The sequence below is a fragment of the Anopheles funestus genome, chromosome 2RL (genome assembly GCF_943734845.2).
Source record: "Anopheles funestus chromosome 2RL, idAnoFuneDA-416_04, whole genome shotgun sequence".
Lineage (NCBI taxonomy): Eukaryota > Metazoa > Arthropoda > Insecta > Diptera > Culicidae > Anopheles > Anopheles funestus.
In genome coordinates, this window is record NC_064598.1 from 3,037,436 (window position 1) to 3,064,584 (window position 27,149).

Here is a 27,149-nt window from a genome sequence, read left to right on the forward strand (position 1 = left end):
AAAATCTTACGTCTTACGTCTTACGTATTAAAACAAATTTTGTGGTTGTTCTTGCAGTGACTAATAAAAAACGTGTTTTGCATTATTAGAACGGCCAGACAGCAAAAATATTATTGCTATTGAAGAATCAGATCTCATTAAAAATGAATCAAACTGTTTTAAATTCGTTTTCAACAACAATGAACTAATTCAATATGAATGTAATATTATTTTCGTATTAATATCAAATGATGACCCACATTGTTGCTGATGGGACATGATCACACTAGATTCCTAACCTATCTTTCAAACGACAGTTATCACTTCTCAACCTAAGGGCAACGATCAAAGTGTTTTAAAGGACAGTTGTAAAATTCTTCGATCATGCTGACAGCAAATCTACGGTTCCTTCAAATTTGAGTAATACAAAGCGTATAAAATGGGTTTAGTGTCAAACACGTGGAAAAGGTTGTTCTTATAGAAAAAAGCCATAATTATGCCGTTTAACGATTGCCTCCATTTGCAGGGTACTGTTTGTTGTTTTCGCTGTTGTGAAAATTGGCAGATCTGTGCGTATTGTTTGTGAAGAAAATTCATACTGCGACATCTATGACATACGTACCACCGCAGACTTCTTCGTCCATCAGTATATTCCAACGAATGTGGATACCGTAAATTACCGAAACTTTGCCTTGGAGGTGGTTAATAGAGCATTTTTTTACGCCATTCCTGAGTTTGTGAAAGACGTACAGTTTTTAGAATCGAAACACCTTAAATGGATTATTATACCGGGCCATAGCAATGTATCTCATATGAATATCGCGTACACTGGGCTCATCAGAATGGATGTGGATAAAAACAGTGCCATATCTAAACTCGCTGTAGGCGAATGTAACCTTATTAGACTACCATCATCAATCAGTAACTTACGAGCAGCCGTAGAGATTGAAAAGACCAATTGCTTGATCGAAGCGCTGGATATGGGTGCGTTCTGCGACATGCCTAAGCTACAAAAATTGAATTTCTTCGGTAATCGAATTGCATATTTACGAAACAGTGCCGTGGACAGCTGCTCTGTATATGATTCGCTAAATAATGTAATTTTGTCACGGAACTATTTGAAAGCATTGAATATGGAGGTGTTTGATCCTTTTCGAGTAATAGACTCCTTAGCGGTGACCGAAAATCGGATAGAAACTGTGTTGGGCAAATTCGCAACTGATACAAAGCTGACATTAGTTTTAGCCAAGAATAAAATAAAATCCTTTAATCTATGCGATTGGAGTGTCCCATGGATGATATGGCTAGAATTACAGTACAATAATTTAAGTGCCGTTCCAAACTGTTTGGAACAATTGGCCAGTGTGACTGATTTAAAATTGTCATACAACCGTATCTCCCACATCATCATGGAAAGTTTTCTAAGGATGCATAGTCTAATTAATCTAGACCTCTCGAGCAACAATATGACATCGATTGAACTCGGCAGTGCGCAATATCCAGCCAGCTTACGGACACTGAGGCTATCGGGAAACAATCTCACCGAACTTGATGTGACGGCATTGGCCCTGCGTTCGTTGCAGATAGATGTATAGGACACCATCCTTGGTAGCGTGGAAATTAGCAGGATATCTCGGAACCTCATGACACTATGTATGTCTAATCGATTGCTCTTGGATAACTTTCCAAGAGAGACTAAATCTTACAAATGAAGTGGTCTTACTGAGGAGAGACGCGGAGAGACAAATGGAGTAGTCTTTGATGATAGTCTTACTTTATTTAAAATAAATTTTCTTTATCTAAATTTCTGATTTACTTTCCTTAGAGTATTTTTGTAATTATTTCTCTTCAGAAAAAACCCACAACCTTGAAGAAAGTATAAACAAACTTGAATATTTTCCACCCGATTTTCAAACCTACGTTAAAGTTTACACCAAGAATGTACGTTGAAAGCATGAATTACCATTACCAAATCGATTCATTTTCAATTTCACTATTTGCTGTTCCGATCAAATGCTTTCTGTATGCTAATGAGTCCAGCTGTGCCGGAACGAAGTGTTTGGTTTGATCTTCGGAAAAGCAGAAGGCGTCAACGTGACACACTAAATTACTTCCCGTGCCGATGGGCTTCGCGCTCTAGACTATTGTTTGCACGAATCTGGCCAAGCTTTTCCGGTGTTCCTGAATGTTGATTTGTAGAACTGTAGTACCTCCCATGGTTGGTGCGAAGATTCCAAAGTTAGCGAACAAAGCATATTTAGCAGTCCCAGTGCCTGTGACTAATTTTACTTCCCAAATCCGAAATTCGATGGTTCTGTCAAACAGAAGGTTTGAACGTTTGCGTTGCTCTTCAGAAAAGCATCATCAAATGGAAATGCAAAATATTCCTACATGGATATATGCTCACGTGAAACCTACTACTTCCCTTTTTAAGTCACACCGGAAACTTCTGGACAACAACAGATTGGTCGATGGCCGGGGCCAAACGACACTCGAATAGACCTCGCAAAATGCTAATTGAGTCACAATTTAGAGCTTATCTTTTCGACGACCTGCTTCACAATAATGTACCATGGTACAGAAAACCCTACCTTATTACCCGTTCATTCGTATCACGAGTGCGTGCAAAACAGTCGAACACACTCGTAATCGCATGTCGTTCGTTTCATTAATGAGCTCATCCAACAGTTGACGTAACCTTTGCACAGGATCAGAGCTAGATGTTTGTTTTGGGCGTTGGAGGACGGATCGATCCAGTATTAGCGTAAAGGTGGGATACGAGCGGTGCGGTATCAGATGGAAAAGCGTTCCAATGCTACGTTGTCGGTCTGGCCACCTCTGGAAGAATAATCGAAAAGACAACCTTCTCGAGCTGGAACCCGTGGACGAGACGTACTCACGTTAACGTACGCTCCAAAACTAAGTGCCTAGCTATTAAATGTGATGAGCCTGGCTGGCAAAAGCTGGCAGAAAGTGAGAATGCTTTGGCACCGTGTACCGCAGTCGAGTGAAAGGAAACGGATCCACTACAAAGACGGAAACGCAATGACCAAAAACCGAACGATTCACAAGCGCCCGTTCAAAACGGCAAACAAATGATGATAATGATATTAAAGTTTACACACAAAAACCGCAACGAAGGGAAAATGTGATACCACCGGGGCCTGTGCGATAAAGGTTGAAAAGCAGGTCCGAAATGCTGTTCGGAAGAGGATGCAGATGACCGCGTAAGCAAAACCCACAGCCGGATTGAACCGGACGGTGAGTTACCTCACGCTGCACGGTACCTTTTCAAGTTTGCAAATAAACATAATTCTTCCGGTACTGTAGGTATGTCCTTTAGTTGGTTTTGCACCCGCGTAGACAGACTTTTCTGCGTGGGACAACCGCAGCTTTTAAATTTGCCGCTGCAATGTCGTCATCATTAAGCGTCAGTGAGGTCGCCATTGCTGCTCTTCACAGTCTGTGGTAAGCGATGTGCAAATGGGGGGCAAATTTTCAAAGGAAACTTCCGGTGCTCGATGCTGTGACCAGGGAGAGTATTTAGCTTTTTTATATTTTTATATCAATCTTTATACCATTTAGATTTGAATACTGAATAAGTAGGGATAACAACATGGCTGACACAGCAAATGGAGGAAATTAATATCTGAAAAGCCTAAATTTCCTTTTACCATAAAAACGTATCAATTTACTTAAGATTGAATTGAGTTTTTCTATGAATGATAAGAATGTTTCTGTTACCTGAAAGGTTAAATTTTGTTTAAGTATAAATATTCGTTAAATTTAACTCCAATTACAAATATTAGAATTTGTATGTGTGGACTAAAACTGAATTATATAAACATCAAACCAAGCAAAATTGGGATGTATTTTGAAATTTCCCTACTTTTTTACAGCAATGACACCCTAAGATGATATTATGAACTTTTATCTCTTTCGTCCTCACCGCAACTAGTTGCGGAGGGCTATCCCAATGTATAGGTGCAGTAAATAGCCGTGCGTACGTACGGGAGCAACATTTTAATCTTCTTGAGTAGAAATTCGTTCACTCTGGAACCTTAAAAATGAAAATTGTGTCCTGTCGCATATTGCCAAGGGAAAGAATGCACGAAATGTAAACTGATTCTTTAACTAGGGTCGAGAGAGAGAGAGAGTTTTCTCAAGCGCCGACCACGTTCAATCTTGAACGGGCGAAAGGAAAGATTCCGTGCAATTTATTACTGACAAGTATGAAATTGAGTTGTGCGAGATTAAACGCAATCCGGTATAGCAACCGGGCCGGTTTGCTGTCTCCAGGTGTGGGCCAGTAACCATGACGGAAGTATGTGCAGGTAAGTGGAATGTTAGTTTTGAGTGGCCGAAGGGATGGTTTGTCAATTTATTAGCTTTGTTTCGGTATGCTCTTGATGGAAAATTATGATAAGTCTCAAGCATGATGAATTGTAAATATTATTGCAAACGTCTCGAGCAAAGGGAGGGAGCAACGTGGTGGAAGATGCTTGTTTTTCACACTGGAATAGGTCTGGGATAAGTAATTACGACACGTTTTCCCCTAACGTTGGGGCATGTAAACGAAGCGTAAAATGTTTATACAATCTAATGGATAAGACGTAAAACTTGAACGTTGACCAAGATGTATCCCAATGAAATCAAAACAATATTAAAGGGGACAAAGTAGATAAAAGGTTATTTAATTGCAAATTTTTATATTAAATAAGAACAGAAAATGTACTTCAATTGAGTATTGTTAGGATCACAAAAAAACGAATATATTAATTTTTACCCAAATCAAATATTAAAATTATTTTTTTCTTTAATGTAGCACACATTTTATCTATTAACACTTAAAGAGTGATCAATTTTACCTTCAACTTCAACAAGATTTTCACAAATCTCATCGCAAAAGGGCAACTGTCAACACAAGAGTAGATATCAAATTGCAAACTGTACTGGAACTTTCCCCATGAAGACGATCAGATTTTCGACTAAATCCTAATCACTTCTGTTCCACCGTTACACAACAAGGTCAATCCCCATTAATATGATTACGCAGGCAATTGTGAAGCGTGACCGCAGTGCACATCGCAAACACTGGGCACTCTGAAATCGGACGAAACCTGACGGGGCTGGACAGTTTGTCGATTGGATGTTGGTCGTTTAATAGAAAGAAGTCGGGGAAAAGGACTATACTCCAGCGGAGCACAAAATGCCTGGGGTTGCATTCGAATGTTCGAAACGCCATCATCAATCGGGTGCAACCGACGCATCGATGCGCCGGCGTTCCTCCTTTCCACTGCACCACGTGTTGTGTCGCACATCTCACGCAGACCACTGGCCGATTTCAGCTCTGCAATTATTTCAGCTCATTTATTTACAATTAGCTTATCTCCTGTGTTCGGTTCTCTTCTTCGTGATTCGTGAGTCCCGGCCGTTCCAATCATAACTATCCGCGAGCCTAAAGGGGCAAAGATGCTGCCGACGAACGGATTGAATACAAGAGTTGCATAAACATTATCAAACGTACCGGGCAGACGCATATACGCACTGCGAAAGCCAATGGATGGATAGGAGCCCACCAGGGCAAGCAGGGAGACAATGTGAAAGGTTTATAAATCACTGCCAATGGAATAATGTGCGTTGGAACTTGCATCAGGAACCGTTGGATTTGAGCCTGGGATTGACCCAGCTGGTGGTAGGCAAAGGTCCTTTTTGCTATCGTGCAATTGCTCTCCGATGCGAAGTCCTTGCCGGTATCAACACCTTCTTCGCCGAGCGACACCAGAGCGTCACAAAAGAGGACGCCATGACAAAACAGCAGTCACTACAGCGCTAGAGTTGCTTCCAATGCCGAGTTGTTGCATAGTTCCGGTGTCGATTCGGAGTCCACTTGCCCACAGTCTGCCCATTTCCTCTGCCTCGGAAACCGAGCTGTCACCCATGATTGAGGATTCAAATCGTTGTCAGCGTTGGCGCTCACGTCGCCGTTGTCATCGGTCAGTCATTTGATGGCAAAAATGAGCTGCAACGTACCCGTTAGCATTGAAATCAAAGCACTCCACAACAACTCATTAATGCTCGAACGCGTTCGCTTATCAGGGGTCGGGATTATGCGGCAGTGACGTATTTTGTTGGGGGGAGGGCTGTTGGGGATCAGGAACCGCAACATGCAACAACATCAGCTTCCATTGGTAACGTGAGCACATCTACGGGTGTAAAATGCATCCCTGTGCAATGCAGGAACAGACTGTCTTGAATTCTGAACGACTCAGGACGACCGGTCGTTACATTAATCTTTTGATACTGCCGGGAATGAGAAACACCCGTGTACTGTTAAGTGTTGGAACAATTGTTTTCTAGAATTCACACAATGAAGAATCTATGTATATAGGACCAAATGTAGGGGAATGGACGAGATCTCACCGGTATGCTCCATTAGTGAGCAATGAAGTGGTTCCTTTTTGGAAAAAATACTGTTAAAATGGGATTATCCTTGTATTTTGTGGAATATATACGTTAAAATATACATAAAACTTTTGTTTTATAAGAATTTTGGAAAATGAACGAAGATTTGGGCACAGATCTTGGTGATAGTTGTTAGACAAAGTGTCTAAATTCATAAGTTTATTCATCATTAGCTTACTTTACAACAACATTTAATCGGAACATAAAGTTTTATCCTGTATCCAAAAACTCTTCTTACAATGCCCTATACCTCAAGTTCAAGTCTAGACCAACTCGCCAAGGTTTAAATTACACAGGTAAACAAACTTCTCCTAACGAAGGACATACGACAAAAACCGTAAACAAACTCACAGTAAAATGGAACGCTCGTCCCGAATGGCATCAGTTTCAATTGCACGTCAATTCATCGCCACTGGTGAACGCGTATAAGCGTCCTTCGTCCTTCGACATGACCAATCCACCACGCACGGTAGCTTTTTCAACCGGTGACGACACCCAAAAACTATGGTTGGAGCTGCAAGAAGCTCAGCACGCTAATTAAATGAACTGTCAGTATAAGATCGACCCGCCAGCAACAAGCACCATCCCAGGTCACCGGCACCTGTTTGTGCTTCCTAAGTGACCTAAATTGCTTGGCATCATCCATCGGTGGCGTGCACGGCGATGCAACGGCTTCGGTCTCAAGCACGCCCACATGTGACACGTTCGCTGGCGAAGACACCCAGGCTATAATAAACGCGAAACTCAAGCGCCGTCATTAATCCAATTTCTCCATCCAGCGAACGGACGGATGCGCGTCGGATGTCTGGCCGACTCGTCGTTAGCATCATCATCTTCTCAGGTAATTCGATTTATGAAACTGCATCGTTTTTGAAGGGTGGCATGTAGTGGCATGAACGCATCATCGAACAAGAGCGTAGGGATAGTTTCGGTAGCAAAACATGACTAATTTGAAATGATTCCCTTAGTTGTACCGGATGTCTCGTGTGAGGCTCTAAGCAAGTGTTTATTAGAAATGAAAGAATAGTCTTTTACAGTTAGTTCACTTGAAAATATGTCAATTAATTTTCAATAAACTCTGGTTAAAGTTGAATTATTAAAGCTGAAAATATAATGAATACTATTTGCCAGAAATTTATTTCACTTTTTTGCCTCCACTTTAGCTGAGCCAATCGTGATCAGTATTACTCCAACGCATGGTAAACTGCAGCTGCAGCAGCACTAAAATCTGTTATCTCGCTTTATTCGCTCCTTTGTTCAATAATTGCACCAGGAAGTAAGGCGGAAAATTAATAACAGAATTTTTAAGCCCATATTTCCATTTTATCACGGATGCAGTTTAATCGAAAGGAAAAAATAACCCAAAACAAAAACAAAACGAAAAAATACTCATCATATTAGTCTGCCCAGGGATCACGCTCCTTGCATACCACGGGAACGTCACAGGAAAGAAAAAAAATTGTTCATTGCAAAATAACTGTCATAGTTGTCTTTTTTTCTTCCATCTTTGCATATTGGATCATTGTCTAACAAAAAAGAATGGATCCACATAGAAAGCGATCCATATTACGCACAATAACATCAACCCCCTGGTTGGTGGGACGAGCGAAGGTACGGAAAATGCATTCATGAACATAATATGAACATACTCAACTCCATTCTTGGCCCTGGTAGGTGCACTGCAATGCGCCCGTAAAACGCACTGCAGCTCCATTTAACTTCCCACCCTGCGTTCGGGTGAAATGCATTCCAAAAATGATTTAAAAACGCACCTCTTTTTTTTTTGTTTTCCAACGGCCGTGTTTTGGAATTTCACATGAAATATTGTAAACTAAAGTGGGCTCACTGACAGGTACGGGTTGGAAAATTGATGGAACAAATGTTGTCTGATCTGTACCTCTGATAACGCACGTCTCCCCAATCCCTGATCATCGCCGGCTCATCAGTCTTCCTCCGAAATGTATGCGAACTATTTCATCCGTCTGCCATGAGCATGGGCAGTTTACTGATAGGTTCTGTGCTTGTGTTTGTATTGTGCGTTGGGCAGTTTATTCAAACTAGCTGTTAATAGGCGCATAAAAAACATATTGCACATGCAACAAGGAATGCAGCTGCTAAAAAACCGCCCCCCAAAAAAAAAGCATCCGAACGGATGCAACCCCTTTTGTCCTGTCTGTTGTCCCGATGCCCGGTGGCTTTGTCGTGGCTCGTGCTTTGTGTTAATTTGAAAGAAATAACTGGATAAAAATGCACAACACCGTACAGACAAAAACAAATGCTCGGAAAATGCACACAAATTGGACAACACAAGGCGTCGCTTAACATGAGGAAAAGCTTCAACCCTCTACGTTAGGCCGGATCCCGTGGAAACTTGGAATCACGTAAAAATAAGCTTTGGTTTTTTCCAATTTCCGTCGCCGTTTTTTCCAACGTATTTTCCCTTTGTAATAATAGCCAGTATTATCGCTTCGTAAATGATAGGACAAACAGACAGAAGGTCACAAGGATGTGTTTTTTCTGAATGGGAAAATATATTTAATTCTGTAATCGGAAAAGCGTTAAAAAATAGCACAAAAATATTCCCATTGTTTACTGGCGGTAGCTCTTTCTTTTTCCAAGTAGAACAAAAAACCTTTTCTTTGACTTCTTGTATAACAAAAGCAAGCGAACAGCAGGGTCATACAGAAAACCGTCTTTGCAAGTAAAATGAAATGTAAACCCTTCATTTCTTCCAAAAAAAAAGAAGACATCACAACGGGAGTGCAAGAAACTTGTGTCCGAACAAAAATTTCATCGTTCAAAAGTAAAATTGTGTTTTATTGTTTCTCTCTTTCACCAAAAAGCAAAAAGCCTAGTCGAAGAAGATGTTCTTTCTGGTGTAAATCCTTTTTGAAATCAAATCCTCGAAAATTGTCCTTTTCAAGCTAATGTTTTTCTTTTTGTGTCGTGTTTTAAGTGTATCCTGCTGACCCTGCAGGAGACGAGTCAAAGAAACAAAGTATTTTTTTAACTTTTGGAACTTTGCTTCTAACCATATCTTAACTTTGTTTGGTCACTTTATGATCTTTTGATGTTTTTGGGAATACGTTTTAAGTTCTCTCATGGTTAGGCTATTGCACATGGTATTTTTTTTTTCATTTCGTTTAGTATTTTCACACGTAATACTCTACAGTTGTTATGTAAACTACACAAAAATTTAAGTAAATTAAAAAAGAATTATCTTCAGAAAAGAAACATCAGAAAAAAGCAACCGGAGCAACAATCTTTTAATAAAAGGAGAAGAAAACTACCCAGGACATAACGTTTGATGATACTTTTTGCTAGAAATTTAGCTCTAATTCAATAAATTATAGTTATATTGCATCAAGCATGCCACCGGCTCAGAAAAGCATTTTAAAAACTGGACACCAGTTTCGTAAATATCTCTGTAACGGCTATGCGCGCCGAACGTCGAATCTACCGGAATAATATTGCGTGAAGAAGCCGAGCTACAGCAGGGTGACGGTAAATCCATTACCGAAGCAGACAATCGAATCCCCGGCACTAGGAACGCTTCTCTGGCACGCCATCGCAAGAAGGAGTTTTTGGAGCCGCACCATACCACGCACATGATGCACACGCATCCATTCATCATTTTTCCTTTTCCGCCTACCAAAAAACCTACGAAATTACTTCACGCTCCAATGGGAGCTTCGTCTTAGTCCCCAACGTTGATACCCCATTCCCCATCCCATGGCGTAGATTGCGAAGATGCTATCGCAGTATACGAACACGTCTTGCAGCACGCACTCCTCTCCAATATTTCCCTTTTTGGCAGTCCCTTTTCCGGCTGTTTCTTTCCTTTCCTCCATCGGGCGGACCACTTTCAAACGAGGAGCAAATCTTAAAAATGGTCGCATAGATTCCATCAACTTCTACCGGGTTGCGTCCTTCGGACGGCTCTTGCTGGTTCACTTCGCATTCCCATTTTTTAAAGGGATCTTTTCTCCATTTTAATGGGATTTTCTTTCTTCGCGCTTTTGACGTGTGCCCCTTCCCCACACGGGCGGCGTTAGTTCTTCCGGTTTCCGGCTTCATTCTTCAAGTTGAAATTTTCTCGATTACAAAAAATTGAAATTGGGGGAGAAAAAATTACAGACCCTTTTTTTTCTTTTCGTGTGTCGAACATTCTTTTCAATGAGTTGAGTTCATGCAAGCTGATAATATGGAGGGTTGGGCTACCTAAAACTGCTTTGCGAAAATAACTTAAAACGGTCTTGGTTGGTACTGCGATCCTTAAAGGGCAACTGCAATGATTGGTCCGTACTGTACATGTTGTAACGTAATTTTAGATATAAAAAAACCAACAAATTTCCGTTCTCAAATAACGCAAGGTTAGCCTTCTGCCAATGTATTTCGTTTATAATTTCCCATCGCTTGGCTAAACTCATAACGCAGCTTATCCGAACGATTTCGCGACAACACATATCGTCTTAAGGCGGGACCGAAAAAGTCCAAATGTAAAATAAAATAAACCTCTTGTAGTACATTGCCATTCAAAAGCCCCAACAAACCCCAACATTTCTCCGTCTCTTAAGACGATTGTGTCGAATCTGTCCAGCACTTGCCTCAACTTGCCTGCCGGTACAGTGTGACTTTTGTTTGTCCACGAATGGCTCATAATTTACTTACAGACTTTGGCGCTGATTCAGCTAAAAGTTTGATCCCAGCACGCCTTCGAGAAAAAAGGTCTTCCGAACAACAGTGTCCTCGGGTTCGGTTACGAGACATCCTCGAGACGAGTATGTATGGATGTGTGCGTGTCTGGGATGTTGTGTTTTTGGCACTGGATTTGAACGTACCTTTTTGGGGAAAAAATACATATTCCAAACAACAAAAAAAGATTCCTCCCAAGAAGCAAAAGGATTAAAGATTGTTCCTATCGTTCCAATGTCCCTGGTCCGGGCGATTCGTTTTCTCGCTTCGTTAGCTGCTACCTACATCCTATAGTTGCCACAGCTAGTTCCCCATTTGCACCCTTGAATCCCACGTACAAATGCGAACGGATGGAAAAGTTTTCGACTTTCTTCTTCCACATGACTGCGGGTGGTTCCAACAATCATACCAGTTCGCGCTCATATACAGGCGTACATACAAAACAATACAAAACGTTGGAAAATCCTTAGATCCCCAAGATGCGTCTACCAGGCACGTTCCTGCTCCGCGGGCGAAATGTGTCTTTCTTTTAGTTGCCACTATTTATATGCGCTCTGAAGCGGGCTACAAGTAAACTTACTTGATCTTCCATTTTGGTGCGGCCACGATGCACACATTTTGTTCACCCAGCGCCACTATCTTGAACGTTTTCGGTCCAGCTAGTTTTCGGTTCGGATTTTATTTTCGTCCCGCAAAAGTTTCGTTTCTGTGCAGTGCAAAAGCACTTGCAGTTGAACACTCTTCTTAAGACGTTTGCCCCAGACGAACAAGTTGTGGCACACGAAATGGATTGAGTTACAGTTTGAAGTTGAAATATATTTATAAATTTTGTACATTTTTCTTCCCCAACTTTATGGGCAAGATAAAGTTTTGGAAGTATTGTATCAGCAAGCGGTAGTAAGTTAGTTGTTCGTTGTGGATCCAGTTTATTTGTCATGATGCTTGGAGATGTCACAATTTAAGTTAATATTTAGTAATACAAACAAAAGTTATGTAAAACTATTATGCATGAGTAATAACAGAGATTTCAATAAATTGAATGAAAATATATTAACTTCTCTTGTCTATGAGATATTTTAAATCTCTGAAGGAATCGTATAATCTCACTTCCACAAAAAAAAAATGATTTACAAAATTCCTTCCCATTCCAAGATTTGCACAAAAACCTAATTTATTCGTGCTTTTCCTACACTACTTTCACGGTCTAAGATACCAACTCGCAACGGAACATTCCGACATCACAATAGCTGGAACGGATGTTTGTCTACTTCTGCTTTTGCCAAATTGAGTCTATTTGTCAATTTGCCAAATGAAGTCGCGGCGAACAGAATCGTTATCGTTAATTTAAGCAGTTTCACTACCTAGAAGAAGAAAAAAAAAAACAAACTCTTTCCCTTCATGCTCTTAATGATAAACCGCGAAGAAGTTCGTTACACACCGATACATTTGCCAACGAGACAAGACTTCATGTGTCAAAAATCATTCTATGAAACATTTTAACCTGCATCGTGACAGACACACGTGATAGAACCTAGATTGAAGAACTTTCCTCGCCATCCTGAAAAGATTCGTCTTTCTTGTACTGCCGCGAAGGATTGTAATTTGCTATTCGTTTGTACAATTAAGCAATGAACTTGTACGACGTAACGATGGTGTAACGCGAAGCGAACATTTGACGTTGAGAGTGAACGAGGTGTGGGTGAGTAATTTTTCATTACAATACTACCAGGTAAGGAAGGTGTCACGAGCAACACAACTGCCATGGAATGGATGATGAATTCGAATAGAAATACTCGACGATGGGGGACTTCTCATGCGTCACCGTATCGTATCGCGTACGACACCATATCGGGGGTGCTTTCGGATATGATTTAATCTGTTAATTTGATAATTGCACTTGTGTTGGTGCTCCCCCAAAGGTACACGTTTTTAGCTGGGCGTCAAATCGAAACAAACACCTGACACAGAACGTGCCTTTTACCTTTCTGAGATATCGCAGGGAAACGCAGGAAAATCGTATGGAAATTTGTAACCTGTGTTGCTGAATAAGTTTTCCACAAAGGGACACCATCGAGAGTCATCGTGTCGTAGTAATGGTTAGCAATAGGGAAAAGTCTTGTGCAGGTTGCGTTTATATCGATAATAATAACATCCACACACAACAGACAGTGTTGTGATAGACAGGTAGAGTCGTTATTGCAGCATCTGAAAACTGGACCATCTGATGGGCAATGACAACTGTAATGGTTTTATGCTGTGCCGAGTTGATCCTATGCAACTGAATCCATTCCGACCGAAAGACGATGCTCCAACAGCGTGCACCTAATGCATTTCAAAACGTGGCAATTTGCGAGGTGCTTCTTTCCTTGACTATTTGGATGCATAATCTACACCTTGTCTGTGACATTAGGGGGAACATGTCACCTTGCATCGTGACCTGGTACTACGGAGTAATGGGTTTAAGGTAATGAATTTACGTGGCGTATTAGAGGAATGGGACCCGATGCGTACTGCAGCTTTCAAAAGTGATGAATGTAACAAGATGATTTTAGTTTTGAGCAAATGCGATGTATCTATTCGTTGCAGTTTTTCTGACTTTATAGCTTTTTATTGGGGTGTTATTATTTTTTCTGTATCATTTATGTATGTATTTATCTATATTTTTGTATCATATGATATTTTATACATAATAATTTGTTCGAATTAATTTTATTTTAACAAATTCAACTGACAAAATATGAAGGGAAGACGACATCTTTTAATGGGTTTATTTGTATTTCTATTTCAACAGGTATTTCTGTCATCACCTTCACTGGAAAGTCACGAAATGGTGGCAGCACGATGGCGACGATCGGACGAGAACCGTGTGCGTGCTGCATTAATGATTCCTGATCGTGCATGATTCATTCGTTCGTTCTCGTAGGAAGAGTGACATCCACACACCGTTGCAACTCACTGTACGGCGGAAAGTTTCCCACAGCGGCAACCACTACTGTTGATAATAGGTGGCCAAACAGTAAACGATAGTCCAAAAACCAACCACTGGACACATTGGGACAGGATTTACAATGAACACACACACAAAACGGTGGCGATCAAAAGCGAGTGGCCCATCGAAACTGACCCGGCGAACACAAATGCGACAGGTAATTATGTTTGCCCACATATCACTCGATAATTAGTATGTAAATGCATTCGCATATAAGCGCACACGAATTTCCCCCAAATGATTCCTGCACTGCACAACAAACAGAACGAGCCTGATATCTCGTCTCGTATCTGATGTTTCGCTTTCCACCATGTAACCATCAGCGTGCGTTCCTGACAACAGGTAGCATCCCTGCCCAGTTGTAAAACCCGTGTGACAGATTTTCAACAGCGTGGCATGCCGCTTGTCATAAATACTTATCAATGGAAAACAATAAACAGAGTAATAATGGTAATCGTTTTACAGGTTGACCGATTCCTACCGATCCGACCCAGAGCGGTATTCTCGCTGGTTTGAACATTTTTTTATATTTTGCATCTGATTCACCATGCAGCTAAATATGCTGGTGATACACGATGATAAAATGAAAAAGAGAGAAAATTGCAAAATAGATAGTATGCGAAAATTAATGTGAGTGATGTTTCACGCAAATGGAGGCGCCCAGTAAATTTTAAACTGAAAATGCAGTCTCATTTTTATTTTTCTTTATTACATGACTAACGATACAGTTTTGGAGCCATTCAACCATCAAAGCGCTTGACCTTTACATTAAGTGTAATCTAACAATACTAACGAAGTTGCCCACCTTCTTCAAAAATCAAAGGGACTTTATAACTGTGAGAAAGATATTCCTTCTATCGAATTTCTGCCATCAAATAATACAACCTGACCACAGAAACCATTTCTATCATACGTCCATTGTGCGAGCAACAGACACGACGTAATTTTATTGCAAATGTAATTCTGGAGCATTGGAAATAAGCAAAGGGGAATCGAATAAAGTCTGGTTCGAGCAGAAAACTTCATTACCTGCACCAAGACGCGTCAGCACACTGTCCTTCTACCTTTCTTCTTTATTTGATTTCCACGATTGAGTACAGTCAATGCTGTAGGAAATAGTTCAGCAACAGGCAGCAAATCACATTTGAGTTGACGGTTCTTCCAAAGCATAACTGTAGCTCGTGACGTGAAGGTGAATACACTCATGTCAATCACCGTCATGGAAAAGGTTAGACATCAACAGGTATGATACATACTGTAAGCTGCTTTACGTAAAAATTTCTACAGTGTAGTTTTTATAATCTAAAATAGTTATAGGAATGATCATGACCATGACTAACAATACACTTTTTTATTTCTAGGCGACGTCCGGAAATAGCAGAAATATTCTAAATGCGGTCATTCCTTTTCCATCCTACGGCAATGTCTCCACGTCCAAACAATAATGTGCTACCTCTTTCAACCAGTGGCATTCCGACGTGGGTAAAAACTGGGCATTTCGAAAGCGGGTAAAATCAACGGCCTAAAATAAACTACACCAAGCAGTGTGCCAACGAGGCGAAAAATGTAGATTTGTGGGCATAATTTAGCTCTAATTTCTCGGCATGTACAAAAAAGATCTGGAAAAGACAAATATTAATCTTTAAATAAACTTAAAACTGCATTTTTTACTGTTCGAAAATCTTGTAGAGTTGCATTTGATCGAGTTCCTCTTGTGCATTTGACAGTATGACGTGTACCGTACGATGAGAGATATGTTCAATCTTCTACCGAGAATACAGTGAACACTCGGAACAGCTCCCACGTAAAAAAAAACACCCCCCGCGTATGTTGAGCCCGAATGAAAGGAAAGCTTTAGGAAAGATTAGAATCCGGTAGCATTTGGCAGAAATAATATTCCGGCGACTCCATCATACTCTTCAAGACCGAACGTCACGTTGCAATGCAACAGAGCGATGTGTGTCAAACCGTGTTGGCGGCAACGAAACAGTGAGCTGTTTACGCTTGACGCAGCGGGAATTGATTTTCAATTTGGAAACATCAAAGCAAAACCAGGAGGCCACAAAAGTTGAGAAGCAGAATTGAATTTCTTGACCTTTTTTCGTTTCAAATCCAATTTTCTATTTTTTCCTGTTTCATGTAGCAGTTCCAAATTTAAAATGTTTCTTTTTTGTTGATGAATGATGTGTGGTTAGTCTTCCTGTAGATTTCAAACTTTTTTTGTGGGTAACAATTGGAAAGAAATTTTAACACATTTCATAAAGAAAAAAATTTATTTGTGTTTAAATTTTACACAGGTCATTCTATCTATTATCTAGCAATATATAAGCTTAACGTAAACTATAAAATGATAAGCTGAACTATTGATCAGACGCGAGGGGTTCTCCAAATTAAATCCTAACCTTATGGAGAAGGATTATGTTCAACAACTACCCCCTAAAAGACTATCTCAATCAGCATGCAAAGCAGCGAGAAGATTAAAGTGTGCCATAATTTTTCCATCGCTACGGCAAAAGCGCAATCACTATGGAATTTCGACGAGCTCCCGTTGAGAAAGAGAGCAGCGCCCAGGAATGATAAATCTTCCAAGTATTTCATCAACAAAAGGGCCTAAAGCTGGAATTTCAATTCGCAAACGCGCACCGATATTCCCTAGCCCCGAGGGGCGAAGTATTTCCGAGAACAACAGCAACCACCAATAAATTATCACCCAAAAGTTTTGCCCGGTTGTGCATTAAATATAATAACGAAACTGATACGAGTTGGTTCTTCTCAGATGCATCCGGTTCGAGTGCATAAGCGTATCAGACAAGGGACGGGCCGGTAAGGCTTCTGCATTTCCTGTCCGAAGCATCTTTCGACAAAGGATTGGTATTAGTATATTCATTTTCCAACATTCATGGACATACACAATAGAAGGAATAACCACCCTTTCCCGCTTTGTGCATGGTGATAGATTAAATAAATGAAAACTAATGAGATATATTGCCCTACGCCCTTCATTCAACCATATATCGGTAGGAAGCAGGAAGCTAAAAATGTTCGCTATTTTGAATTAATTAAAATTAGACATCTATTTGGTTAAACATGATTTCAACGGTCATATGACAAGCTGGGAAATTTCAATCGATAGAGAAACTGATAGGTCAGATATAATAATTTACAAAAGGAACAGGATCCTTCAAGTCTAAGAACTAAAAACATCTTTTTCGAAATATATGAAAATATAAATATAAAATTCTGTGTGATTTGTTCTTTCAAGTTTAAATAAAAATGTAAACACAACAAACGGAAAAATAATTAATAACATTTCTGATACAATGTCTTCAATATGAAACGATTATGAGACATTAAAACCGCCTGGACGTTCTTAAAGAATACAAATATATTTAAAATACATTGAAATTATTGATTGTAAGAGTAAAACGACCCACAGCAACATAAACTCCGTAGACAAGTTACAAGGTGAAACTTTTTCTTGTAACTACACACTCAAACAAGCTAGTTTCGAACTCGAAACATTAATGTTTCATTATCAAAAGTCGTTTGGAAAAGTTCAACCCCGCAGTAAAAATAATGACGAACATGCACAAACCACTATCGCTACATAATTATCCGCAGACAGCGAAAACGTGAGTGCCCGACCCGAAGGAAATGGTCGTTTTGTTAAACACTGGTAGAAGGAACTTCTACAACATCCTTCTGCCGTGGCTTCTCTGTCTCAGCTTTGTCGCCTGCCGACTCACGTGAGTTTGTAAAGGGATACAAAAAAAAGGGACGCACGGTGACGTAATTGAAAGTGATTGAGGCGCAGGACAGGCGGCGGTACCGACTGTGGGACAATCAGAACTGACGAGCGTACTCACCCAAAAACTTCATCTGTGAGTGATAAACGGTTTAAAGTCAGAGTTTTTGGGTTGAAAAAAAAAACACATAAAACGGGGCATTTAAAATCAAACGAACGAAAAAAAAACAAGAACGAACGGTTCTCGAAACGGACGAACATGAGCGGATCGCGATAAGAATAAAATGATATCAAACAAAGCACGGCAGACATGGTGGTGGTGGGGCCGTGAGAAGCAAGAAAGAAACTCGGGAAAAAGTTCAACTGAATACAAAAACGCGAAATCATCTCCGTGTTCCCGGGAAGAAGCGAACTGGATGCTCAAAGGGTGAGATACAGTGCAACTCAATTGGTTTTTGGATTTTAGTTGATGGAATTAAAAATTGAATCAGAAAAGATTTTTAAATTTTGTGTTTAAATCACCAAATCAGACATTAAAGTATCACCGAAAAAATATAAAATTTGTTAATAATGTCTAATTTAAATAAAATTCTAAATTAGAATACTCATAAAAATTGTAACGCAAAATCCGTCATGCACTGTACAGGTGAATAGGAAACCGATCGCAGTGAGATCTGAATTGTGAGTAGAAGTTTCTTTGCTTCTTCATTCATGTGCGGGCGTCGTACGACGTTCCGCGGCGTCTTCGTGACTCTCGTGGTTCTCGTTGCCTCGCTCGGCGAAATGGTGGTTAGGGGTAGGCGGGGGAAAAAAGGGGGGGGGGGGGGGGTGCGAGGGTAGAAGGCTGTACCCCAAAGGTGTACAAAAACCATCACCAAAACGCAATACGTGCGAGGCAGAATAGACGCAATCAAACACACCGAGCGCAATTCACCATCGCACGGTACACACAAGCGCAATAGCGAATGGAGGGCCCGGAGTGAAAAACACATGCACTGCCAAGTTAAAGGAAAAACCGGTTTTGGCACCGATTGTTGTTGCCAGGGAATCGCGCAGCCATCGCAAGCAGGCAACTCCACGTGGAGTATCGCAATATCGAAATGGGAATTGCTGAGAGCGTTGCTGCGGCCCCGCAGCGGAAATCTGAGCCGTTTATTTTGCTCAGACTGAAGTGATCTTTACCTGCTTTTTTTTCTCTATTTCATCTGTTTTGTTTTTGGTTTTCCCTGCTCATCCAAGAAGGCTGCTATTTTTCTTCTCTTCACCCTCTACTATTCGCCATTACAGGCCTGCTGCTGCAACTTTCGTTTATTGCGTTGCCTCACCATCGGTACACGGACTCTCGTGACTTGAGCATCATTTTACCGCGAACAATCTTCCTATTACCCAGAACGGACCTCGTACTCCGTGGATCCGCGGGGGTGAACATTACGGACGGTGGGTGGTGGAAAATGGGAACATAAAGGTGGAGCAGTGGTAGGGATTGTTTAAGGGTGGCCGGCAAAGGGAAAACCCCCTGCAGACTGATCGTAATGGAACGGAAGTGGATCAGTTATTGCTTCGTGGCGATCGTACGAGAGATCGCGCGCGCACGCTCGCGCCCACATTTTCGCGCTCATCAGTTGCCCGCGTCCATTGATCTGCTCAATCGCGCGCTCCACCCATATCCCACGACCATCCCCGGCCATTCCAATGATTGTGGTGATGATGATCACCATTCAAGACGAAATTTGGACAAGATGTGGTATGCTCATTTGTGGCAAAGAGAAACGAAACAAAACAAAAATTCCTTAAATAATCCACCAGCAATATTGTTAAGGGCGAGCGGGAAACTATTGCTAACGCAACACGATCTAATAATTCGTGTAACCTTTTCAAACACCTTCTGCGGTTTGGTTTGTGTTTTGGCACAACGCGATCGACATGTGCACGCGAACAAAGCAGAACCGATCTTACCAGCATTCGCCGTCGTGTGTGATGCCGCAAACTAAAATAAAAAAAAACCGTTCACATGCTGTAAACGAATGTTTTCTTGCCACACACGAGATAAGATTTGCACTGCCGTACGAATCATAAATCCTTTTAAATAAATTTTAAAACAGCCCCAAACGCTCATCAGCCCCACCGCAAGGACGAACGCGAGTGCGATGGCGCGTACACGGAATGTTTTCCCATCGTAAACACTCCATTCAACGTTTAGGTTCGACTGCGTATCGAATTCGCGTCGATTGCTACGAACTCTCCAGGGTACAGCAAGGGAGACACTGGAAGGATACACAGGTGTGGGTGGAAGTGTAAATTATGCAAATGACATATCGTAAATCTACAAGCCCGAAAGCCCTCCGGAACGGTACCGGAAACCAACCGGCGTGTGTGTCTGCAAATGCATCGAGATGCAATGTCGATGCGCAAAACGGATACGAAACGGGGTTTGGGGATGCAGTGCGCCCACCCACAGTGTGAGAGAGGTCAGGGAAGGCAGGGCGATTGGCGAGGGACGATTTGTGTGGGTGTCGTCCGTGAGGCGAGGGATACTTGCCAAAGATAAGCAGTGTTCGTGGGCTGCCAATTCCGGCCTGATGGGCTGATCAAGGAAAACATGGGGTTTTGCTTTGCTGCCGTGATGGAGTTTTTGGGACGCTTTTGGGCGTAGGGATTTATCTCGATACGGGTTTTGAGGGGGTCCAATTGGCAACATAACAAGCATAAAAAGTAGGTTTTAACATCATTCAAATGTTTTGTATTGTTTACAATAACTATTCTCTACTTCCAAGCATTTAACAGTTGTTCTGTGTTGTAATAAGAATTTTTCGACCATTTCTGGATTCTTTGCAAGTTGAAGTAGAACGTTGAACGTTTATGTCAAAACGTACATTCTTCCAAGACACATGCGTTTTGCTCTTCAAGCTATTTCAATATTTGTCTGATGTTAACCAAAAAACATCATAACAAAAACTCTCTCATAGTAGAACTCTAAATATACTGAAAACCCTTAAACCACGGATTTTTAAAGTAAATCGATCGATAAGATTAAACCTCTGATTGTGGGGAATGTTTTCCATGGAAAGACGCATACCACCCGCAATCGTCAACCGATGGCAGCTCTAATCGAATTGAACCCGGGACCGATTTCCGTAATTAGCTGCGATAAATCATTATTCATTCACAGAATCCACCAACTTGGGAGAGTGATCAGGTCAGGGTTTTAGGACGATTTTGAATAAATTAGTTTGATTTATACAGTTACGCCATTGATGGCAATCCAACACAGCAGTCGAAGGAAACAATACTGTGCCGGATAGAAAGTGTGGTGCCTTCCGGTTACCCAGAAGAAAGTGAAACATTCTTCTTGGGAGTGGGATGTTAGGTCAACTGAAAACATAAATCTTTCATCCGTGGGGAGCGAACTGTCGGTCACTGGGGACCCGCGTTCTGACTGGAATGGGTTTTCAAAATAGCAGGATGATACATCGTAGAACCAAATAGAAGACGGAACTTTGTGAGCAAGAGAACCAATGGAGGAGAGTGAGGTCTCTTTGGGGCACTATAATCAAGATGCTGACTTATCACGCTACCGTATTTTATGCGAACACACCAATCCATGGTGTTTTCGATGCCTAATTACTGCACTAAAACCGATTCATATAGAGAGTCCGAAAAAAAGCAATACACAAAAAAACCATCTCTGCGCCGTTCACGAAATTCTGGACCGTACAAAACCGTACCGTATTGTGGATCCCAGTTAGCTGGGAATTGAAATCTAATTTCATCCCGCCAGAGGTATGGCCTATTTCGGTTACGTTCCCTATCATCAAACGCGATTGAGGTTGAGTATTCGACGTTGCGTTTTGCCGTTTTCTAAAACCTCACAACCATGCCCCCATCGGTTCTCGGAGAATGCTCGCAGTATATCGCAGTGATAATTTTCCACGGTTACGCGATGACCGGCGCTACTGCGCCTGCAGGGCAAAGGAATCCTTTTTGTTTTTATTTCTTTCTCTCCCTCCGAGAAGCTGAACCCGATTCGATAACCGAATCACCACGTGAATGGCGCTCTGGGTTTGCAATTTCGGTTCCCTATCATTAACCTGTCACACCGGTTTCTTCGGTGCCGTTTCTAACGATTAGAACGATGATGAAGATTCACCTCTTTGATTCATGCCAGCGGGTAGTCCCGCTGGAAGATAAAGTTCTCGTCGGGTTTCCGTGTTTACCCTTTCTCGTTTCGGGTTTTGGTGCCTGCACAGACAGAAAACATACACAGCGAATAATTTCCCTAAAAACTCATTTCGGACGTGATTCTGGTGATATTCTTCAACCGTTCGTGCTTCCAGTAGTTTTGCGTTCGTCTGCCCTGGCTGGCTGGCTGGTAACGGGCGCACAACGTTCACACTGATAATCTTTACAGATCATCTTCGATTTTCGAAGCAGAAAATACAACCGAATAATCGTCCGCCTTTGCTGTTACGCGGCGTGGGTTGTAATCGGAGGCGCGTCTGGTAATTTTAGCTTTCCTCGAAACGCCTCCACCTTCGACCAAATGGTTCGAAGCCGTGAATCACACTCGCCCACTCAGGAACCGAAAGGTGACCACCTCTTGTGATTGAGGAGTTGTTTTGATTGATACGAAAATTGGTACATTCCCTAGCGTGGCGTCAACGAACCCTCCTTCACCTTCACAGCCTTCTCTATCAGCGTCTCTGCCGAGGCATTATCTCCATGGAAATTATCTCCACACTCGTCTCCGTCAACGGAGCAAGCTAGTAACGGCATCATCTTCTTCGTTGGTTGTTGCGAATTTGGCAAATGATTGTGATTTGCTTCCTCGATAACTCGATTGTGCTGACCTCCCACTCTATTCGCTTCCCAAGGGAGCAATCGCCAAGAATTCGCCATTTCGATTGCAGGGACGTCGGGGCCAGCATCGGAATGGGGCAAGTGTTTAATTACAGCTACCGACTTTTGGCTGCCGGATTTCCACAGGGGAGACGTAGATCAATGTTACGTTTACCGTGTCACAATGCGTTTGATGGAGGTTGCGCCTGTATGGCCGGAGACAATGTCATTGCAACTGCTCGATAACTTCATCGATTGGGTTCCCCTGAGCAATTTTTTTTATTTGACTCCAGTTTCTTCGGTAATCGCTAGCGGTAAAAGGAAGTTCAGCAAACATCGCGGCAACGATGGCGCACTTGCAGTGACATTGATTTATGGTTCCATTGAAGAGATTTCAAACCCCCCGACCGCGTGTATGCCGACACGGACGCATTTTTGGGCGAAAAAAAAAACCAAGCTTTTGTGTAGAGGGAACGCGCTGTGCCGTGTTCGGTGAGTGTGTTTTTGCAACAAGCAACAGAGGAATACTGCAATGTTGAAGGCAAAAAGTGAGATAAAAAATATGTACCGTTTCCTTTGTGCAAAGAATTCGTATCAGGGTTTATAATTCTCTACTTCGAAGATCATATCTGTGTGTATGGGGTTTTGCTTTTGGTTAGCTTTTTATTTCAATGCTAGCGACTCCTATTGGTCGTAAATTGCTTTTAAATTGTTTTAAATTTTTCCAAAAGAAGGTTCAAATATTTCTTTCTGATTATTATGAGTAACTAGATATGTTAAAAATAAAAATTCGAACTCTCTGCTTTAAAAACTGAAGAATTAATGTCGCTGTCAAAAGCATTTTGTAGCTTACTAAAATAAGCGACGGAAGCATAAAAACGGCGCTACCTCGGATAAGCGGGCGATAGTCTTTGATAAGGAGTTCACAATAGAACGATAGATAGAATAGCAGCGTTACTGATTACATCGACCCCAACTTTATCCAAGCCTGTTGGCAGATGGCCTTTATGCGATAATTCGATCGGAATGCGCGATTCGTTTGTCAAAGGGAGCGCGGCCTTCAACCAATGCTCGTTGATCTAGTGGTAGGATGTTCGCTTTCGTGCGTGAGAGGTCCCAGGTTCGATTCCTGGACGAGCTATAACCTTTCTTTTGCAGAATTTATCAAACGTTCAACTTAATGTTTCGCAAAAATTCGTTTTTATTTTTTAACCGTGCAAATAGACTTAGAGCGACATTTCTCGCCGCGACTATTGACTTGCCGTCAATATTCGATGAAATGCGATGAAAAGTCCATATATAAAAAACAGCATCTAAACGTCGTTGCTATAGAAACACATAGAGTTATTTCATCACAGTTTACAAATTAAGCTACTTTTGAGAAATGTCGCTCTACGTCTATTTCCACGGTAATGTATTATGTTACTAAATAGTAACAAGCATTGTATTACCAAACAGCAGGTTCAACAGTTAACATTTACTTTTTTCACAAAAGTTAGAAACAAGGATATTTTAACTATTATTATGCATGACTTTAGACCTCAGATACATCAAGAGTTAGGTAAGCATCACACACAGTCTTTAAAAAAAAAATAAAATAAAAAATTAAAAGTTCATAATGGATAGATCAAGTTTTGAAACATCCAGCATAAAGGTGTTTCTACATTCAGTTTGATTCACTTTGTTCGAAGTGTGATTGCTTATCTGTCAATGTCGCGAGAAGACGAGTTAGCTTGCCCTTACAACACTCGCAAAAGGAAAAAAAACATACATATTTCTTTAACCTCGCATAACTCTCTCAAGATCTCACCATACGACTCATGCGCAGGCCAAGGCGTCCAATCATAGCGTCGCAGCATTACTCATTACATGGTGCTAAAAATACGCATCGACGTGGTCAAAGAGACCTTCGCGCACGAGCATTCGTATGCGATAATTCGAGCGGAATGCGCGAACTTTTACGTGCGTTGCTCACTATGCGGCTAGTAAAGAGAGCGCGGCCTTCCACCAATGCTCGTTGGTCTAGTGGTATGATACTCGCTTTCGAGAGCGAGAGGACCCAGGTTCAATTCCTGGACGGGCGCGCCTATAACCTTTATTTTGCAGAACTTCTCAAACGGTTAATTTAATGTTTCGCAAAAATTCGTATTTATTTTTTAATATGTTATGTTATTAAATAGTAATAAGCATTGTATTACCAAACGGCAGGTTCAATAGATAACATTTACTTTTTTCACACAAGTTAGAAAAAAGGAAATTTTAACTATTATTATGTATGACTTTAGACCTCGACACATCGAAAGTATCGCACATAGTCTTTGATTAGAAGTTCAAAATTGATTATGTTTTGGATCATCTAGCATACAGCTGTTTCTACATGCAGTTTGATTCACTTTGATTGATTAACTGTCAATGTCGCGTAACGACGGGTGAGCTTTCCCTTCCTCCCTAACACTCGAAAAAAAATTTCATTACGCATGCTTAACACGGGTTCTTTCGTCAAGATCTCACCATACGACTCATGCGCAGGCCAGGGCGTCCAATCATAGCGTCGCAGCATTACTGATTACATGGACCCCCACTTTATCCAAGCCTTTTGGCAGATGGCCTTTATGCGATAATTCGATCGGAATGCGCGAACTTTTACGTGCGTTGCTCACAATGCGATTTTCAAAGAGAGCGCGTCCTTCAAGCGTGGCTCGTTGGTCTAGGGGTATGATTTTCGCTTCGGGTGCGAGAGGTCCCGGGTTCAATTCCCGGACGAGCCCCAAGTTGATGATAATATTTTTAGCAAAATGTATTTATTTTTTAACATATTATGTTATTTAATAGTAATAAGCATTGTTGTACCAAAAGGCAGGTTCCACAGTTAAAATTTCGTTTTTACTATCTTGTGTGTGTATCGATTAAAAATTCGCAACCAACTTGAAGCTCGGAAGGCGTGGCTTCTCGTGTGCCAACACCGTCCTGATAATGGTTGCGAATATGATCAAGCGAAAAGTGTGCCAACCAATAGGGAAAGAGTTGTTGCTTCGATGCTGCTTTCTGTTATGTTTCGCTTATCTTTTGTGTTTGCTTTAACATTTGTTTTATCGCATTTTTTTTAGTTCTACAACTGCTCAATGTATTTCCTGTGCAAATTCAATCTTCAAGCATATATCAATGCAACGTAGCTTAATGTGAAAATTTATCCTTCTTCACCATTTTTCAAATATGTTTTACAAAATATGGAAAGAATTAACCCCTGAAACTATCGTTACATTTCAAATATAAACGATTATTGGTCCTTAGAGGCCGTTATACTTTAGATCTAAATAAAAAGAAAATGGTTTGCACACTCGCGCCAACGTCTTGTGAACAGTGGGCTTCAATCTTCTAAAGCTATAAAAATAGTATTCGTCGTAAGGCAATTCTCCCACAATGCAACCATCATCCTGCGCATCTAAGACCCTTTTTTCTCGCGCTATGTTAGTAGTCAAAACGATCAGGCACAAACAAACGCAGAAAAAAACCAACACACAAAATAACAATAAATTAGTATCGTAAATAAAGTTTTATGGACAAATTTGAATGCAAACAGCAATTGTGTGTGTGTGTTCGTCAGGAACAACACCGGCATCCCTAATCGCCCTGGGACGAAGAGCAAGATGATGAAGAAACGCGTTCGTTCAAGGTGTTCTCAAGAAGGTTATGGGCAAAACTCGCCCTCTCCTAGTACAGACCCCGTTCAAAATTTGCCTGCCTAACTCGAGGCCCGCGGGAACGCTGGAACTCGTAAATGTCCGAAAAATTTATGCAAAGTGTCTCGAGAACTCGAGGGATCCGGTCGAACGCCGGGAATGGAATTGGAATTTTTTTTTGCACTTTCGTAATGGTTTCGCATTGAAAAGCTTCAAATTGAACCAACCTTTACGGTCTACAAGGGTTTCTTCGGGAACGGTTTTACTGCATCGGTCCGAATGGGTGTTGCTAGAGTTTTGTTATTTTAAAATGCTCTTGGCAATGTAGGTGAGGTATGGTTTCATTTTTAACTTCTTTGTAGCATCCTACAGGGCCGACAGGGGACATTTTGTTACAACTATTACAACAAAATAACTCGTTTTCCATAAAAATGTCCCTTTTGTAGAGCCAATGCGATTTAAACTTCATTCCGAATACGTTACATTTTGTTCTTTTTATCGTACAAATAAATCAGAGATTAGGACTAACGAACTGATTTAAATATTCACATCTATAGAAACCTTATCAATTCTTATAAACCGTAAACCTCTCTTAGAAGAATACAAGCGAATTTAAAACATTACCTAAAGAAGCTAAAGCAAACCCTTTAAGAAACTTGAAGAATACGAATATTTAATTTGTCATGCAATATCCAAAGCATGATATAACATCAAATCGAATTTGCACACTTTCTTCGTCCATATTGCAGCAGCTTTGATG

General features: G+C 41.1%; 1 protein-coding gene and 2 non-coding genes across 8 annotated transcripts in view; 2 read left to right on the top strand and 1 right to left on the bottom strand.

Annotated features, from left to right (window-relative positions):
- The window catches only part of LOC125762566 (protein winged eye), a 286,165-nt gene that overhangs the window by 147,968 nt on the left and 111,048 nt on the right, over positions 1 to 27,149 (bottom strand). The window lies entirely within an intron of this gene.
- Trnar-ucg (transfer RNA arginine (anticodon UCG)) lies at positions 24,721 to 24,793 on the top strand. Its single transcript has one exon. It is a non-coding gene; the product is annotated as a tRNA-Arg (tRNA).
- Trnap-cgg (transfer RNA proline (anticodon CGG)) lies at positions 25,406 to 25,477 on the top strand. Its single transcript has one exon. It is a non-coding gene; the product is annotated as a tRNA-Pro (tRNA).